Below are 16,357 nucleotides of genomic sequence, written 5' to 3'. Positions count from 1 at the left end.
GTCACTTCATTGTACAAGCTTGTACAGCTCAGTGGTATTTCGCACAATCAGTCGAAATGGAGGAACAGATCTCTATCTCTGGCTTACAGAGCAGCTCAAGCTGAAACAGTGAAAAAGAAGGATGGTCATAGGATGCCATCACTACATGGGCAGAGTCAAGGTTTTATGGTTGGTGGTGTATAACTGATGTGGTAGTATATGGGGTGTGGGTGTAGGAGTAAAGAATATGTATTGTTAGGTGGCTTACCTTTTAACTTCCTTTCTTTTGTGGTTTTGTGTTAGGTATGCATCAGGGAACCAATTTTCACGCCAATATTTTTATATGTGAATAATATATCATCCATTATCTACTTTCAACTGCAAGCTTCCAATTCAATGTTGTACAAGATATCAAACTTTTTTTATCAAAAGAGACAAGATTTTTAGATTGTTGTTGTTATGCAATACACAAATATGTTTTACATTTCCAGTGGTTTGATTTGAAGTTCAGCAATCTGCAAATGCTGAATTTTTGGCAAGAGAGTTTCTGGTAATCATGGTAGTTAACAAAATTCCATCATAGTGTGGGTTACAGATAATCTGTAATTGCTGCTATCATGCTGTTAATGTAAATTCACTCTTGTTTTGAATGACTGATAAAATCAAATTTGAACCACCATTATAATATGACAGGTGGTGAACAGTTCTTGTCAGGACTAATCAAACTATGTTATCTTGGTAAGGAGGATTCTCTGGCCCTGCCAAAGGCTATCTCAGTTCAGTAGAGTCCGTAACCAGTATAAAATTTGCATTTCCCTTATGAATATATTGTCATACATCGACTTCCATTCTTGCTCTGCTCTGTTGCTAACAAAGCAGTCTTTAGCAGAAGAGGTGTCACACCCATTTAATTTTTTTTTTGTTCTAGGCTCTTGTAAAGATGTCAGAAAAATATGTTTTTCATCCAGATTCCCATACATCAAATGAGAGCATAAGTAATTTAATTCATTCTCATTAATTAGGACGCTTATATGTAGTTATCTGACACAAATAGTGCATTTGTATACTTTGCGAACCTGCTTTTTAATATTTAATGTGTTTAAAGATGAAAAGTGCTACATAAATGCTCTATCTATACAGTCGGTTACCAAAGCAGAAAAAGTAAATGACTTTCCCAACCCACAGGCTGTGTCTATGCTAGAATCTTTCATGCTGCTGTTTAACACTGATGCAACTCCACCAGTGGTAGCAACAGTGGAAGCATTACCATATACCAGGCTCCATGGCACCACTTTTAACACTGCATTGAGTGATCCTGTTCTGAGCAGGTTTAAACAGCTGCAGGAGCCTTGGTTACTCTGGTATTACTGCCCTTGGAGCTGTACTGGCATTAGTGGTGGGGAATTTGTTCCAGAAAGGCTTACAATTATACAGGATCACAGAGGAAAAAATTCAGTGGGAGAGACAAGATTTGTGGCCCCCAGTCTTGTACTCAGACCAACTGACCATATCTCCTGTTTAAATGGTCGAAATTCAGAGTGGCAGGAGAAACATAAATAAGCAGCTGTACACACTTTATCATTTTAGTATTTTTTAATACATAGAAATCTTTCTATAAACAGCGTAACGCATCAATGACTGATTTATCTTCTAACAAACCACCAGTAAACAAATATAGCCCTGTCCCACTCCAATGTTATTTCATAAACTTCACATCTGTAAACATAACCCCCATGTACTACAGTAAATAACTTCATATCTCATATAGATATGAGATATACCAATAAAACACCTATTCTGCCACAAACAATTTGGTCTCCTCTCCCTCATGTATATTAGAACTGTTGCTTTGTTCCCATTATAATCTCTTTTTTTAGCTACATATATCTTTCTAAAGTTTTAGCCTATTGGGCTGACATTTTCCAAACCTGGGTCTCTGATCAAGGATGACATTTTTTTAAAGTTTGAGCAGAACAAGCATTTTGCTGTTTTTGGGTGGTAAGAGTAAAAATAATACTTTTCTCATTAATTACAAAATATTATTGAAATCTTTTTTTTTTGAACAGCTCCCAAGCTAAAATCCGGGAGGGGGGTGCAAAAGTTTAAATTTGGCATGGAAATAGTCTTCTCTGAGAAGTGCCTTTGAGCGTTCTGTTGAAAATAGGTTTTGATTTGGCTATTGTGAGCCTTTGAGATTCATATGTTTCTCGTGCAGTATAGTTTAACAAATTGGCAGTATTTTTAATGGTAGCCAAACATCTGGAAGGATGTTAAACTGTGCACAACTAACTTTGCTGCCACCATGTGAGTATGCATTCTGATAACCTTTTGATTTCATAATCAAGTACAGTTTTTTTCAACAAGACCTCTGCCATATTCAGTGCACAGGATGGATGTGCAAGAGGGGAGAATTAAGTTTGCAGAGGCAGCTATAAATTTGGCACTTCCCAACTTTTGAGTACTTAACTTGGCAACCTAAATAATGTTCTTTTAACTTTGTGTTTTCATATTGTATTAAAAACTATGTCATGTAGTAGACTCTTTCTGTTCCACTGGAACTTTAAAATAATTGATATCCGTTAACTATATCGTATCATAGTTGGATTTGAGCTGCTTTTAGAAAATGAAATGATGTGATGTTTATCTACAGAGAAATGTCAAAAATAATGCATTTATATGATATGGAAGATTTGTAAGTGCAAGCTAGCAATTGATAGCAATATTATAATTAGCTCTTTGTACAGACGGGTTTTTTTATTCATGAACATTTTCAGTTATGTTGACAACTGTCATGTATGTGGAGCCTTTCCTTTGTTAGGAGAGATGTTGAATGTGAATTATTTTTTTTCACGCTTACATTCTTGATTTTCTGTAAAAAAAAAAAAAAAAAATGGTTTCAGGGGCCATGTCATGCAGCTTATTGGAGGATCTTACATTTTAGAATGATTCTAGATTCACGTGTTTTTATATTTGGCTGCATCTTAAATTAAATGGTAAAACAGACATCAAAAGAAACTCAGCCTAAAGATGGCATTTGTTTTTAATTGAATATTCTTTGCCACTAATATAATGTTAAGGAGAATGTTTAATAATACAGCCATCAATAAGAGTTTCAACTTTAGATAAAAATATATGGTTTTATGGTAAGCCAAGCTTTAGTTTTGTATTTATAAAATGGATTTTAAAATATTATGTACATGTATGCATTCATACACAGATTTAGGGGTACTGACTTTTGACAGTAATAAAGGCTATGTCATCGCGGTTTTTTTAGCCATAAAAAGTTCCTTAAAATTTAGCAGAAGCATTACTATCCCTGAAGTGCACAATGTACTTTCAACTAATAGTCTAAATGCCTTTCTATATCACACTCTTGCAAAAATCCTACTCACCATTCCCCTGGGACAAATATTTTTTTAAATAGTTAACTAAAATATTGTTAATATTTTTTTATCTTTATCCTGCTAAAGGTGGACAAGTAGATTTTTGTGACTAGACTGATAAATTTTCATGTCTCCTTTGCAAACTAATGAAGTCTATTTCATATATTTCAGCAGTTCTCAAACTGTGGTCCGCGGACCTGAGCTCCGCGGACCTGAGCTCTAGTCAGGTGGTCCGCAGATAATTCCCTCTAAGATGCACGTCTGGGCAGCTGCACACAAGAGAATGAGGGACCACCCATCTAATTAGTGGAGCCACGCAGGCTAATGGTACAAACAACATTTGGAAAGATTATTAAGTGATCCGCCAAGACCCTCAGCAATTTTCAAGTGGTCCGTGGAAAAAAAAAAGTTTGAGAACCACTTGTATAAAACATATGTTTAGTATTACAGAAGGTATAATACACACTTATAAAGTATTTAAATGTGTATTACATTATGTGTGGGTTGGGCTATTTTCTACTGACTTGCATAAATGTTAATACCTTTTTTAATTAAAAGTCACAAGTTACTATGCTAATAAGAGTCTTATTTACACTACAAAAACAAGGAAACTCAGAGATGTGGCTAACTATTCAGGCTATATACATCCCTAATTCATTTTACTTCAACTCTGTGAAGCTCTCATAACAATACGTGTTGCTACATTTCATAAAGTTATACAGTATTTTGGTAAAGTATAGTGAGTTATTGTCGCCTCGATTTTAAGCATATAGCTAGTTTTGGTACACATAGGTTCATGTATCAGTTATTCAGAGATCAAGTATTTAACATGAAACTTTCAGGGTTCCTTTTATTTTTTTTTAAACTAAGTAGGGTTTTTCTGTCTAAGAACCAGATTACTTCCTCCTGCAGAAAAACTCACTTAGCGTGGCCAACTCCTACGATTTTATTATAAGTCTCATGATATTTGATATTTTTCTTAAAACCCCAGCTTCTGGGATAATGTGACTTATTCAGCTTTCTTTTCTTCTACCTTTCTTTGGCCAAAAACTTGAAAATGTGATTTAGGTGAAAAGTAAAAGCTTAAATACCAGAAGGTATATATAAAAAATTCCAAATTTTATTATTTTTAAAAATATCATGATTTTCAATCCAATCTTAAGATTTTAGAGGGTCTGTTACATAATCTTTAATTAGTTAAGATTAATTAGTTAAAGTTGGCGGTACTGGCATCAATGGCCGTGGGGAAGATTTATGCAGTGTTCCATGGTGATGAGGAACTCCACACTTAAGATAATACGGCCAGGGAGGGGCTGTGGCAAGAGCATCTACCCCTATTCTATGCAAGCAGGATAGATTCTCTACTCCAGTCCAGTATGGAAAATCTGGCCCATTTGTTTGGATTTCACAAAACTAGGTGACTGGGCAACAAAATGGCAGATGAAGTTCAATGCTGATAAATGCAGAGTAATGCATATTGGAAAACATAATCCCAACTATAAATACAAAATGATGGGGTCTAAATTAGCTGTTACCATTCAAGAAAGAGAACTTGGAGTCATTGGTAGGTAGTTCTCTGAAAACATTTGCTCATTGTGCAGCAACAGTCAAATAAGTTAACAGTTAGGAACCATTAGGAAAGGGATAGATAATAAAACAGTAAATAGTATAATGCCGCTATATAAATCCATGGTATATCCACACCTTCAATACTGCATGAAGTTCTGGTCTCCCCATCTCAACAAAGATATATTAGAAATGGAAAAGAGGGGCAACAGAGAAGGGCAACAAATGATTATGGGTAGTGAACAGCTTCCATATGATGAGAGATTAAAGAGACTGGGACTGTTCAAATTGGAAAAGACAACACGAAGGGGAGATATGATAGAGGTCCATAAAATCATGAGTGGTGTGAAGAAAGTGAATAAGGAAGTGTTATTTACTCCCTTCACATAACACAAGAACCAGGGGATCACTCAATATAATTAATAGGCAACAGGTTTAAAACAAACAAAAGGAAGTACTTCTTCACAAAACCCGCAGTCAACTTGTGTTACTTGTTGCCAGGGGATGTTGTGAAGGCCAAAAGTATAACTCAGTTTAAAAAAAAGAATTAGGTACGTTCACGGAGGATAGGTTCATCAGTAGCTATTAGCCATCATGGTCAGGGATGCTGTCCCATGTTCTCTGTATCCCTAAGTCTCTGACTGCAAGATGCTGGGAGTGGACAATAGGGGATGGATCACTCGATAACTGGCTTGTTCTGTTCTTTCCTTTTGAAGCATCTAACATTGGCCACTGTCAGAAGACGGGATACTGGGCTAGATGAACCATTTGTCTGACCCAGTATGGCCATTCTTAAATTAATCTGCCACTCTAAGATGAAACACAACACATATTAGAGTCTGAATTTGTGTTACTCATTGCAGGTTTTTAATTAGCAATATATACCTAATTGCTCTTCAAGTCTAGTATCTTGTTTCTAGTGTTGTCAGTATATATTTATTTCATTACATGGGAGTTTTATGTAGACCAGATCTTGTATTAGGCAACATGGCATTATTTCTAGGTTGGTTTGTATGTGGGTAATGGGCGCGAGGTGGAGGGAATTGGATCTGATGGTGTGAACATAAGGTGATGTTCTATGTCATGTATTTCATGCTGGAGAGACAAGACAGTGAGATAGTATCTTTTATTGGACCAACTTGTGTTGGTAAGAGAGAGAAGGTTTCGAACTTACTCAAAGCACTCCTCCTCCTCCCAAAGAAGAGATGTGATGAAGCTCGAAAGCTTCTCTCTCTTACCAACACAAGTTGGTCCAGTAAAAGATATTATCTCACCCACCCTGTTTCTCTAATATCCTGGGACTGATACGGCTACAACAATACTGCATACAACAAAGTATTTCATATAATATTTCCACAGTAAAGAAATTAAATATTCTTCTCAAATATTCTCTCTGTATATGTATCTTCAGTTCCTTGTTATGATTGTTTAGTTTGAGACATTTTTCAGTAACTGATTTTATAAATAGTCTGACTTTTTTTTTTATATAAGGCCTTCTTTTTACCAGAATCTAAGGAGCAAAATTTTCAAAATAGCACTAGAGAAGCCCATGTCCAAAGACTGTCTAAAAATATTTTTTTAAAAACTGTCATACCATGATGTATTCCTGAACATTGAATATGGATCCATACTCCTGGCCTATTTAGTATACCTCAAAGATCATGCCTTTTGTATTGTATTAATTTAAATTAAATACATTTTTTATTAATGTATCATCCTTTATGCCTATGTTTTTGTCAGATTATTTTCAGAAAATGTCTTTCCTTAACAGAATGAAGTATAATATTAAATCATCTTTTTTGAACTCCTGCAAAATTCATCCGTTTAAACCTATACCAACTGATAGCAAATAAAAATAAATGTACCGTGAAATATTTTCCCATCCTCAACATGTCTGCTCCAGTCTGATTTCAGCCATGATTTCTGAAACATGTTGAATGTGATTTGCTCTGGATTACACTTGCAGTTAAACTGTGTTCAGCAATAGTTCAGTTGTGCCTGTTGCTAATACCCATTGACAGCAATGTGGAATTTTCTTACTATAGGTAAAGTTTTATGTTCAGAATTGCAGAGGCATCCAAAAGAGGATGCATGAGACTGCTGGCCTTCTGCCTGGCAGCATGTATTTGACCTGCAATGAAAAGACTGCAGTTTTCATTATTGTTTGAGTAACCGATATTTTTGCTGTAAAAAGAACTATAATCTGCTTACAAAGAGATTTGTGAACTCCTAAAAATCAGATCAAAATCAGGCCTCTTTTAAGCTAAATTTAACATGTTTATTCTGGATCCTTTAAATTTGGTACTGGTCACAAATCATGTTGTTACCTTGATGGACCTTCGAGGGGTTAGAGAGAGAGACATTGTAGAGCAAATTCAAAATCCTTCATTATCAGCAGCTTCACAATCTACTGTGGGGAAAAAAACATCCTGGATTCTTCAGTCTCCATGCTTTTATGTAACCCTACAATCCTGATGTTTCTTGGTCTAAGCTTGTTTTTCAGGTCATCAGTTTGATTTCTTTGTTTTACAGTCTTCAGTATTTTAAGTTAGAAAAGTGTCATGTCCGTCAACCATTGTTTCTGTCTTCAATTTTTCAGTTAGCCTCCTGCAGTCTTATAGCATTTCTTTCAGACTTCTTACCTACTGCAACAGCTAAGCAAGTTTAATGTTGCTTGAAAAGTCAAATCTATACCATTGGTTAGTATGAAATATAAAACAAATATTCCCAATATAAATTTGCAGTTAGTAGAAACTTGGAAGTGTTGGATCTTTAGTAAGGTCTCCATATATTTTAGGGTTTACATGGTACTTTTATCATACAAGTAACCAGTATGCCCTCCCTAAAATTTCCCCAGGTAAATGACCATACCACAGAAGCAGAAAGCCATATGCCACTAAAAATCTTCTATCATCTTGGATGTCGTAACAGTAAAGTTCTTCTGTTTTGGCAGTGTATGGTCCTTCCATCTGACTTTCTAGTTGAAATCGTAATTTAATTTTCATGTGCCCCAATATTTTTCTTCTGACTTGGAAGAGATCTAATTCTGTGAGGTTGCATATTTGTGTCAATCCTAATCAGATGCCTATAAAACTATAAAATATATAGTTGTTATATATATAAACAACTATAAAATCACAGAACGGGAAGGGATCTCGAGAGGTCATCTACTCCAGTCCCCTGCACTCAAGGCAGGACTAAGTATTATCTAGACCATCCCTGGCAGGTGTTTGTCCAACCAGCTCTTAAAGATCCCCGATGATGGAGATTCCACAACCTCCCTCGGCAATTTATTCCAGAGCTTAACCACTCTGACAGGAAGTTTTTCCTAATGTCCAACCTAAACCGCCCTTGCTGCAGTTTAAGCCCATTGCTTCTTGTCCTATCCTCAGAGGTTAAGAACATTTTTTCTCCCTCCTCCTTGTAACAACATTTTATGAATGACAGTTACGCTCTCCTGTTAGGGATTCATTAGTAAGCTAGACACAGATATTACTGCCTAGTGTCATGTGACATGAGAAGCTGATGGTGTTTCTTCTTTCTTTGTATTCTCACAGAATGTAGAAGTCCCTACCAAGATTGGTCTCCACTGGGCTAAGCACTATGCAAATATAGAGCAAGAGACAATCAATGCCATGAAGAACTTACAGTTTAAATGGGCAAGATAGACAAAGGGAAAGTGGAGAAGCAGTGACACCAATAGGTGAAACAGTTAAATCAAGATGACATATCAGGGCAGTGCCAGAGCTGGGACTGCCCAGGTCTCCTTACTCCCAGTCCATTGTCCTACCCACTAGACAACACTGCATTTTTTATTGCCTTTCCTGTTGTAATATGCTGACAGTAATTATAAGGTCTAATTTTAGAAGTGCTAAGGAAGGGGCAAAAGAAGAGAGGAAGAGTAGGGTGGATTGAGAGGAAAATAACAGAGAGAGAGAGAACATTAGATAGAGAAAGGAAGAGACGATACGAAATATCTAGGGAGAAAGAGACAAGTGGAAGGGAAAACAAAAGAGATGGGGCAGTAGAAAAGAAAAGGGTAGCCCTTCTTAGATAATGCCCCTTGTCATTCATTAACAAAGAAGCACTGTCTTGAATAAAACTGATTTAGGATTCAGAAAGTGGTAGGACCATTACGGGAGGCCTGAATAGTCAGTTAGATGTAAAGTAAGACAAGATCAAAACAATAACTTTTTGAAACTGTTCCAGATTGCAGAGTGCCCCACATTGGGACATTTTTGAAAATGATTTTTTTTCTAAATGTTTTGTTTCTGATAAAAAAAAAGTCTGTTTAAACATCTACTCGTATCCAGTTCACTTTTTGTGTGATTTTAAAAGCTGGCCTTCCAAGAGGCCAGCACAGAACAGGATCTCTCTCTTTTCTCCTTCCCATTTATTTGGGATAATCAGGACTTTGTATGTAGGCTAACATGTTCCCCACTGAGAGAAGTATACTTCCAGCAACTGTGACTGGTCTCTTTTTTTCCTCTCTTGTCTGAGATGGGATGGGAATGAAGCTGCCTGGATAATGGTCATAGGCTGGCTCTGTGCTCCACTTCCTTTTATCACTACCTGACAGACAGCACAAAGGTCTACTTCACCTTAAAGTGGATTTATGTCCTTCCCCATCTCATCCTATAAGGAAAAAGGGAAGTCAGGGCCAGACCCTGGAGCACGTGGTAGAGATCCAAGCAAACCAGTTCCAGAGAATCAGTGATTTTTTTAGAATTTACTCCTTGTCATTTGCAGTTCCCAAATGATCCATTTGCAGCTCCCAAATGGTCAGCATGAATACAGTAGTTCTTAGATTTCAAGTTGCTCAATTCTTCCATTAACTATAAGCACTTCAAAATAATAAGTATTCCATTAATTGTGTAGCTGCTCTTTAGTCTGGAGACTTCCTCAGTTTGTTGATTTTTCAGAATGCGAACTCTCATGTGCCCACCACTCCATCTCATCAGTTTCTTACCATTTTCCATTGGTCCTCAACATTTTTAGTACTTCACTTTGACCTAGCATCAACACTTGAACTTTCTTCAAAGATCCTGGTTTTGGTATCTGCAGCTGTCAGTCACCAAAATTTCAAATTTTCATTTACCCAGATGACTGGCTCATAAAAGCCCCCAATTGCCAGTCAGCCTTGTGAGCAATTTTCTCCTCTCTAGGCTTATAGGAACACAGGAATTCTCATTCTGGATCATACCTGAGGTCCATTTAGTCCAGTGTCCTGTCTCCAACAGTGGCCAACAGATTAAGAGGAAGGTAGGTAGATGTGGGGTAATCTATTTGCCACATTAGATCTCATCCTGATCTCTCATAGTTGGAGATTAGCTTAAACCTGGAAGCATGAGGTTTGATGTCTCTTCCACAACAGTTTTATGATTAATATAACAATTCTGGATCTTCTTGCTATGCATATGAGTGTCCAGTCCCCTGTAGAATCTTGTAAAGTTTCCCATATTTTATGTTTTGTGGAAAAGTATTTCCTTTTATCGGTTTTGGATTCCCCATCTTCTGATTTCATCAAGTGGCTACTTGTTCTTGTTTTATGAGACAGGCAGAACAGAAGTTCCCAATCTACCTTCTCTAGACCATTCATTATTTTATAAACTTTTTTCATGTCCTTTACATTAGAAAGGAAATTAATAAGAAAGAATCCCAGACTTCCAATGTCAGAATGAGATTTCTCCATGCCATGAATCATTCCCATCACCCTGCTCTGAACTCCTTCTAGTTCTGCAGTATCCTTTTTGAGATGAGCAGTACTTCCCATAGCATTCCACTCAAGGCTGCATGATTGATTGATTTATAAAAAGGCATAGTATTCTCTGTATTATTCACCATCCCATTTCTTATCCATCCTAACTCTTTGCTTTTTTTTTATTGTAGCTACACATTGCGCAGGGGTCTTCATTGAGTTGTCTACACTGACACCTGAGTCCTTTTCTTGAGTTTATAGGGTTAATTTAGAACCCCATAAAGTGTATGAGTAGTTTAATTATTTTCCTTCACTATGCGTTTCTTTGCATTTATTGACTTTGAATTCATGTGTCCATCACATTGCTCATTCGCCTAGCGTATTTAGGCTTTTCTGAACTTCCTCATGGTCCTGTCTGGTCCTGACTAATCTAAATAATTTTGTGGCCTCTGCAAATTTTGCTATCTCACTACTGACCAACCACCTTTCCAAATAATGTATATTATATAAAATATATTAAGTTACATTGAACCAAGACCAGAACCTTGAGGCCACCCCACTGTTAAACTTTGGTATGATTCATAGATTCATAGATATTTAGATATTTAGGTCAGAAGGGACCATTATGATCATACCTTTGGTATGATGAAAATTGACCATTTAATCCTGCTCTTTGCTTTCTGTCTCTAAGCGAGTTTTTGATGCATGACAATACAATACTTTGCTTCTCACCCCATGACTATGTAGCTTTGTTCGCTTCTTGTATGGGACCACTACTTTATTGACATGTTGAAAGAAATCTAAGATTAGTGAGAGAGTTTTTCTTTGCAGAAACCATACTGGTTAGACCTGTCCTATAATGATCACGTAGGTGTTTTATTATGTTTTTAGTTGTCACTTCAGCCAGTTTTCTAGGTACAGGTGTGTAGGGTTTACACATTTCTGATTCCCCAGATCATTCCTAGAGCTTTTTTTAAAATGTACAGTAAACATCTCCAATCATCTGGAACAGTGACTGGTTTTAATGACAGATTGAATATTTTTTTTAGCAGCTCAGCCCCCTAAGCACCACCACTTAAGCTCCTTCAGAACTCATGGATGTATACTATATGGGCCTGATGGGTTGTTGCTTTTTAAGTTGTGTATTTGCTCCAGCACCTTTAGCAATATCTGAATAACTCATCTTAATGACCAAAAAACCAGATTCAGTGTAGGTATCTCCCCAACATCCTCTGTATTAAAGACTAATGCAGAGAAATCCTTTAGCTTCTCAGAAATGTCTGCTCTTCTTATATTGTTTCCTTTAACCATTTATCAACTAAGACCAAGTTTATTTCAGTCCATATTCATCTGAGCGTCATCTTTGACACCAATATGAGGGCAGCCTTCTTTTCACAGGAGACAGTGGAAAAGTTCATAGTGCAGAGAAGTTCAGGGAGATGCAGACCCCATCAACCCTCACATATTTCAGATACTGGGAATCATGAGCATCTTTGCAGAACTGCTGTCATGGACCAAGACGCATTCTTGTCCTCTACTAAGAGCCCTCTTGACTCAGTGGAACCACTAGTCAGATTAGTTTCAGTGTCCATGTATTTTCAGTATGGCAGACAGTCAAATCCCTCTGATAGCTAGAACTACCAGAAAATTATTGACTAGCAGGCCCTCTCAAGAGCCGCAATGGACAGTGAAATTCTCCTATCCAGAAATTCCCAGAGGGTGGGGTCCAGACCAGAAATGAAAGCACACCTCAACTTTCTCAATCTCAAAACCATGAGACTAGCCTTATTTTCTGGTTCCGGGGCATGATCAATTACCAGGCAGGAACTTTTAACTTGAAGGCAGATTAGCTGAACTGTCTGTCAGTCTGTTTGCTGGAGACTATGGTTCAGAGTTTGGGTCCTGCTTAGGAAGTTATCAACAAATTAGTGAAGATGAGTTGGTGTCTGAGGAGAAAAAAGCCCTCAAATCTTCTGTCATTTGATTTGTGGATCTGAGGCTCTGATTAAGCAAAGGAGCAACCTGGCTTCCAATTTTTGGCACACTTAAAAGAAGTGCAATGTACAAGTAGTACTAAAAATTTCCTTTTTCCCATTTTTTTGAGGAAAAAATATTTTAATTAAGATTTTGTCCCATGATATTGTTACATACACTCTTACTCTGGTTATAATGTACAAAGGAGAGCAGAAAGTATTTAGTTACACTAGGTTCTACATACTAGGTCTTTCCACAGTTTCAGCTCCTCTGTACTCCTCTCATTATTTCTAGCAGTATAAACAATTTTCACTTGTTTTTAAAATATGCCACTTTCACATTCCAGCAAAGATGATGCCTTTGAGAGCTTCATTTTGTATATAATATAGCATTTGGCACATGTGAAAAATATATGGAATAGTTAAATACTATATTCAGTATAATATAGTTTTCAGTTACTGTGTTTAAAGGGACACTGTCAACTTGAAAATACGTTTTTAAAAATTACTTAAAATTAGTTTTAGGTACTACATCTACCCCTGAATCTTCCTGCTAACAGTGGTGGTTTTACCATTATATTTTCCTATTTTAAAATATATTTATCTCCCCAGTTACTTGAGAGATCCACACAGCCACAGAGAAACAGACTGACTGTACAGGGGAAACTGCATAATTAGTTTCCACTAAGGGCTTGTCCACATTATCTGCAGGATCTATGGGCCGTGATCGATCCAGTGGGGGTCGATTTATCGCGTCTAGTCTAGTTCGTCCATCCGTCTCTTCCTCCTCCTCTTTCCCCCCCCACCCCACCCCCCCCACCCCCCGGTCTAAGTGCTGGCAAATGCACAAAGTAAGCAAAGTTGGAGGAAATAAGTTTTTTCTTCTCGTTCCTTTTGCTTACAGTTATTTCAGGTGCTGGTATAGTCGTTTTTTAAAAATTCAGACAATTGCAATTTTTAAGTTGATAGTGTTTCTGTAAACTAAACAAACTATGAAGAAAATTGTTCTTCCTTTCTGTCAAGTATAACATTAACTGGTTGGAAAAATTCTCTAGGATTTGCTTACCTTAGCACAATTCCAAATAAGTGTAATATCTCCTCATCTTTTTATAGACATTTCCAGCATGTTCCAGTAATAATAATGCACACAAAGAAATGTAGAAGTTGGCATTAATTGTTACTACCACAACAGTTTTTTACAGGAAGTTTGTTCTTTTTTGGCAACTTTGGTACTTTGCATAGGAAACCAAGTTTAACATTTTGATTCTTGCATTCATTAAGTTATCAGTCACCAATATACGGTTTGAAAGAGTTCAGAGTTTTGTTCCACCAGGCTTTATGCTTCTGGTACTCTTTATTTTGGTAGTCTGTTTTGGTCAGTGTTAGGGAAATTCCTCAGTGGTGGTTTTTTGGTTTTTTGGGTTTTTTTTTTTTTATTTCCTGTGACATTGAAAGTCACAAAAGTGAAACACACAGACAGAGAACCTGACTGTCTCTACAGAGTGTGATGCAGTACCTTATTCTTTTAGTGAGGCTGTGGCAGGTCTGATGTCAGTCACTTCAGAGACCTTTAGACCTCAGTGCTCATTTATTGCTAAAACGTACCAGCTCTGCTTCTGCATTATGAAGATCATCTGTCAACACTTTGAGATATTCCCCTTTGTTATTAAGCTTGTGATGCTCTACACTGTCAGGATTTTTGCCAATTATAGTTAAGGTACAATGGTGTATTCACTGGATCAAAGTCTCTCACTGGCGGTAGAAAAATGATTTGTAAGTCTTTATTCATCTGAATTGTACAATAGAATACCTGAGGAATGCAAATAATCCCTCTAAGGACTCAATAGAAAAGCTGTTAAAATGACAGTGTAGGACTATTATTATTCTGAATTGATGTTTTATCCAAAGTAATTATTTCTTATCTTGTTGTTCCACAACAGTTCTTAGTTTGAGTTATGATGACCATTATTTACCAAACAAAATTTGTATCTGATTTTAGACATTATTTTTACACAGATTTCACTTCCTTTTGTTTGTGTAGTTCATGCTTTTCTTTCACTTGGTCACGTAGTACATTATCTAATTAATATAAAAGCCAGAATAATAAGTGTTTACTTTTTAAACAAAATAAATATACACCCTTTGAAGTACAGCTGTGAATAGCAGGATTTCTAGGTATTCTTTTAAGTAAAAGGCCAGTAATGGTAAATTGTAACTTTTGATATATGAATAGTTCAATAATTTGCATTACCTAAAATGTCAGTTTGAGAAATACTGCTATTCTGGGGTTAAATGTCCCATGAGATTTCAGAAATGTGAACTAGTTGGTGTTATTTTTGGATTAGATACTTAGGAAGTCAACACTGTCCCAATATCAGTCTTCGCTACCAGACTATTTTCACTCGATAACTGAAAGAAAAAAGATTTTTATAATGAGCACTGAAAACTACTGGTGGGGTATTTACATAAGAAAATTATAGAAGAGCAGCCTTATATAACAAACATGTGAAAACTGTTGAGTGAACTTTTATATTCTTTGTCCCATCTAAAACCCTACTCAGTGGGCCATATACTTAATCTCATAATAGCTCTGATCCCCTGCTATTTTCTCTGACAAATGTGTGTAGATGAACTTGTGGTTTAGTTCTTTTTTTTTTTTTTTTTTTTTCCTGAGGTGACATTTGCATTGATTATTTAAAGGATTGCAGGCCACACTTTCAAAGCACTTTACCATAATAGCTGTTAAAACCTTAGTTTAAGTCTGAGAGATTAGTGGGACTAAGAGTAAGAACTCGGCAAGCATAAAAACCATATGTTACGTGGGTACTTTAGGTATGAGGCATCCATACTGCTATATTGAATTCTATACCTTGGATCTCAAGAATATTTCCTAGACACCATACCTGTAAAATTTACTTTCTGAGCATGTCAGGAGTTAATGGAAAAAATAACAGCCTACTCTAAAATATTCCCATGTAAATAACATTACAAAGACATAATCCTTTTCAAGTAATTTGTGAATGTCTTCACTGAATCTCCTAATATATAGTATTTGTAATCACAGATATGCTTACACTTGTAGTTTAAATTATTTTAATGATCTTTTAGTTTGTTAAATTATTTTAATGATGATTTAAATGTACTAGTAATTTATGAACCTATGCACTAGTTTTTACAAAAACATAACTGTTTGGTGATAGGATGGTAAACCCTTAATAAGATAGTTCTACAAAACTGTGTAACCAGTCCTGCTTATCTGAAAATTGGATTGGGTGGAATTATAAATAGCAACATATTACCGGTATTGCTAGAGTTATTGGTAGTGAAGAGAAATAGTAGCACATTTTTGTGACTCTTCATTCAAAAAATAAAACTATTCCTACTGTTCTGAGGCTTTATCCCGTAGAAGTAATGGAAGGTGGGAGGAACTAGAAGAAACATGTGATCATGTTTTCATGATTCATTAGCTATTCATTAGCTATTATACAGTCCGCAATCAATAGCCAACAGAACTGGGGTGCTGCTTGCTATATAGGAGCCTCTAGAGCCTTGTGTTCTTTCTACCTGCCGATATCAGCTGCTGTAGCCTCTAGGACATGCTCATAAAAGGAGATAGATGAATTAAAACGGAAGATCCTATTTTTGCCTTACCATATGGAAGAAAGTACTGTATCACTTTTGGAAGTCTAAGAAAAAAATATGTCCATGGAACCTTAAAGTTTGACTGAATCAGGCAGCTTTAACTTACACAGCCAAAG

General features: G+C 36.4%; 1 protein-coding gene across 3 annotated transcripts in view; it reads left to right on the top strand.

The window, feature by feature from the left end:
* OLA1 (Obg like ATPase 1) overlaps positions 1-16,357 on the top strand; it is a 228,775-nt gene that overhangs the window by 186,020 nt on the left and 26,398 nt on the right. The window lies entirely within an intron of this gene.

The sequence above is a fragment of the Natator depressus genome, chromosome 11 (genome assembly GCF_965152275.1).
Source record: "Natator depressus isolate rNatDep1 chromosome 11, rNatDep2.hap1, whole genome shotgun sequence".
NCBI lineage: Eukaryota > Metazoa > Chordata > Testudines > Cheloniidae > Natator > Natator depressus.
Note: the sequence above shows the minus strand (reverse complement) of the source record. Positions and strands in the feature narration are given on the sequence as shown.